This window comes from Cupressus sempervirens, chromosome 4, assembly GCF_028749045.1.
Source record: "Cupressus sempervirens isolate cs-2001-9-10 chromosome 4, ASM2874904v1, whole genome shotgun sequence".
NCBI lineage: Eukaryota > Viridiplantae > Streptophyta > Pinopsida > Cupressales > Cupressaceae > Cupressus > Cupressus sempervirens.
The window spans coordinates 52,341,629-52,346,140 of NC_143121.1; positions in this window are offsets into that span (position 1 = coordinate 52,341,629).

Consider the following 4,512-nt stretch of genomic DNA (forward strand, 5'->3'; position numbering starts at 1 on the left):
CTCAAGAAAACATATTCAATGTTACTCAAAGGGTTGGGAGACGGTTTACCTCGTAAAAATATTTTAATTGCAAATCATTTTGATTCAATAAGATGGAAAGATGGCTCTAAATTTTTTGATATACCCATGGATTAGATTTACATGATGTTTGTTACACAGGAGAGGTTTGTAAATGTCTTAGCCTATCTTGGAACTTGAATTGGTTAGAAAACATGTGGACCTATAGACCATCACATATTTGGCATCATTTTATTGAGCCTAAGAAATATAATTTTTGTTGGTTGCTCATTCTCAAAAAAATTTATCCAAGTCATGTGTTGCTTAAAATGACCTTTGTTTTAGAACCTGTAATGCCCCTCTTATATGAGCTTAGTCACTACTTATAAATTCACAATTCAACAAATATACAACAATTGTTATGTTATTCCTCATGGGAAAGTCTAATGATAGTTATCTACTTTTCAAAATAATTTTTAAATGACTAATGATAAAATTATAATAAATAAATAAAAAGAATATTCATAAGACATCATAGTCAAGAATTAACAACAACAATAATGACAACATTAAAATGAACAAATATATAGGGTGCATTAATTCAATAAAATATCAAAAGGTAATCAGCATCCATAAACACTAAGATGTACTAATAAACATTAGATGGGAGCTACAGTAGTGTTACAAACTCAAAACTCATCCCTAAACTATAGACATCACTACAATTGTGTATGTCAAGGCATGAAATCAAAATGAATTAAGAGTTGAAAAAGTAAACATATTTGTAAGATGAAGGGAGATCTAATAAGCTAGTAATAGAAGAGAGAAGATATTATTTTAACATCAACTACTTTCATACTATGAAGACTAAAATTATATTGGGGAATTGATCCATTATTACCATCACCAAAGACCAAAGGTAAGACAAATATGAGGTAGACAAATTAGTGTTTCTCATAAGAACTAAATAACATGATCATTGATCCCAAATAATTAGAGGACACTAATTAATTTTTCTTATTGTAAAGTAGTTAATGGTTTAGTGACTTATAAGATAAACAATTATCAATAACAATGTTGGAGATCCTAGCCATAAAAGAAAACATGTCTATACTTATCACTATCAAAGACTACTAATATGATCACTCAATGAGAAAGTAAGAAGTAGAGTAGCAAAAATAACAATAGTTCATACAGAGATTGACAAACAAGTGGTGAAATACTAATCATCATGTCTACTAATCATACTAACTAATATGATTATTCCCCCATACCCATAATGGTCAAAACACACTAATGAAGGGACACTAATGAAATGTTATCTTTCCTATATAATGGGCAACATGTGAATATGCAAGTCATTTTTGTATGTAGGCTATATAGTGGAACAAAATGTACCAGGGTTGTTGATATTATTATGCTTTGAATAATGGGACTCTGAATTATTTTTAATATAAATATGCTTCAAGTACATGATGTCATACCTTATTGATCTTTATGGAACTTACATCAATGATTGTCCAAGGCAACAAAGCTTTAAATATAGTGGTCCACAAAGGATATGATTTTTACTATATTCTTCTATTCAATACCTTTACCAAATGATGTGATCTTTAAAAAATATATGAACGATAAAAGGAAGAGAAGCATATAGAAAAGTCATATCTTATTACCATAATAATCATAATGATTATTAAGATAGTCAAATATTATTGATTATGCCATTAATCATGCTTCTAGTTGTTAGTTTGTGGTGACTGATCAGGGAAGTATAGTACATACTTCATAATTCTTTGGGGTTTGGGGCATTGGCCCAAAAAAAAAATTGGGCCCTATTTTGTGGAGCCTATTTTATTGCTAATATTTTATCGATCGTTTTGGGCCGACATATTTTAATTAACTATAACTGTAAAGAAGCAAAAATACTTTTATAAAAGGGCATAGGGTTAGGGATTTTTCATAAGGTATGATGCAAAAATTACTTCATACGGTAGTATTGAGTTGTAACAGATTATGGATTGTAGTTAGGTTCTAATCACTGGATCATATCAATATTGGACTTGTTTTTTGGTGGACGTAGCCCAGGGTTTGAGTGAACCACGTTAAATCTTGGTGTCTTTTGTTCTCTTCAGTGTGATTTATTATTTTCTAATATTGTTTATATTTGCATGTAATTGTTATTTCTGTTTGAGGTTAATCCTAACAAGTGTTATCAAAGCGAGGTTGTTTTCTTAAGCTATCCTCTGTAGGAAAGTCTCATGGTTGAGTGGGAGTCTCATAGTTGAGTAAGAGTGATGGCAGATGAGGGTATGCTAAAGTTTGACAAGTTTAATGGGTAGAACATTTAGTTATGGAAGATGCAAATGGAAGACTATCTTTATCAGAAGGATTTATGGAAGTCATTGGAAGGAAAAACCAAGAACCAAGGAACTATGTCAAATGAGGACTGGGATCTTTTAGATAGAAAGGCACTTGGAAGCATTCAATTATGGTTGGCACCATCAGTAACATTTAACATTACAAAAGTGAAGATGAAAAAATAGTTGATGAAAACCCTACCAACACTATATGAAAAGCCCTCCGCTTCAAATAACATATTTCTCATGAAGTGTTTATTTTATATGAAAATGGAAGAAGGTGGATCTATTACAGATAATTTAAATGAGTTTAATACTATTACTAGTCAGTTATCTTCTATGGGTATTAATTTTTATGAAGAAATTAGGGCTCTCTTCATTTTGTGTTCTTTCCTAAAAGTTGGAATGGCTTGGTAATGGTTGTGAGTAATTCTAACTCTAGATCTAATACCCTACAATATGATGATGCGATCAGTGTTATTTTGAGTGAGGAAACTCATAAGAAAACCTTAGGTGGATCTACATTAGGAGTTCTTTGGATGCACAAAGAAAAAGAAAAATGACTAAGGAGGAAATAATTCTAAAAATTGTGGGAAATCAAGAGGAAATTCGAAGGAAAAGAGGTCTCAATCTAGAGGACCAAGAGATTATTAGTACTATGGGAAACTAGGGCATAAGAAGAAATATTGTTGAAATCAAAAGAATGATGAAGGAGATAAACAAGAAGGGAACAAGGAGGAAAATGAGGTAAGTAACAAATTCAAAGCAGATGGTTTGCTTCTTTCTTTAGAAAGAGTTGATGATTTATAGGTTTTAGATTATGGTGCTTCATTTCATGCTATACCTCATAAAAGTTATTTCATTGATTATGTCTAAGGAGATTTTGGGCTTGTTTATTTGGAGGATAATGAACCCTCTCAAATTGTTGGAAAGAGAAAAGTTAAGATTATGTTATAGAATGGGAATCATCGGCTACTACATGAGGTAAGACATGTTCCAAGGGCTACTACATGAGGTAAGACATGTTCCAAGGCTAAGCGGGAATTTAATTTTCATAGGACAACTCGGTGATGAGGGTTGTGTAATTACTTTTAATGATGAAAATTGGAAGGTTTCAAAAGGTTACTTTATAGTAGAAAAAGGTGTGAAAGTATGCACCTTATATCTTTGTACAAGTCATATTGTTCCTTCTACTTTGATTGTTTCAGAGAAAAATAAATGTTCAGGAATAGTTGTTGTAGTTGAGCAAGGAGAACAATTAGTTTTTGTAGATTTTGACATAGTGTTGTGGCACATGAGTGAGAAAGGTTTGAAATTACTTCATTCAAAAAAAATTTTACTAGGTTTGAAATGTGTTAATATGAATTTCTATGAAATTTGTGTGTATGAAAAACAAAACAGGGTGAGCTTTGTGAAGACTAGAAATGAAAATAAAAGTGAGAGATTAGACATTGTGCATACAGATATATGTGGACTAGCTTATGTATCTTCCCTTGGTGGCTCTCATTAGTATGTTACATTTATTGATGATGCAACTAGAAAAATATGGATTTATTTTCTTAGACAAAAATCTGGTGTATTTCAAACTTTTAAGAAATTGAAATGCTTGGTTGAAAATGAGACTAGTAAGAAATTAAAATGTCTTAGATCTGATAATGGTGGTGAGTATTGCAGTCATGAATTTGAAGATTATTGCTCCACTAATGGTATTCATAGACATAAAACTATTCCAAGGACTCCATAAAAAAATGGAGTGGCTGAATGCATGAACAAGACAATAATGGAGTGTGCAAGGAGCATGAGGTTACATGATGGGTTGCCCTTAAACACGTGGGTGGAGGCTATCAATACTATTGTATATTTGATTAATAAAGGTCCCTCTACTCCATGGACTAGTAAGAAGGTGAGTATTATTTTCTTAGAACCTTCAATTGTGAAGCATTTACACATGTTGATTCTAAAAATATAACCAAGCTAGAAGCTAAGTCAAACAACTGTATATTTGTTGGATATGACATTGATAAATTTGGTTATAGGATTTGGGATTTCAAAATTTTTAAAATTGTAAGAAGCAGAGATGTCATATTCAATGAGAAAGTGTTGTACAAAGATCTGTTATAGCAACATGAGAAGAAAGAAGATGATTATGTAGTGTTGG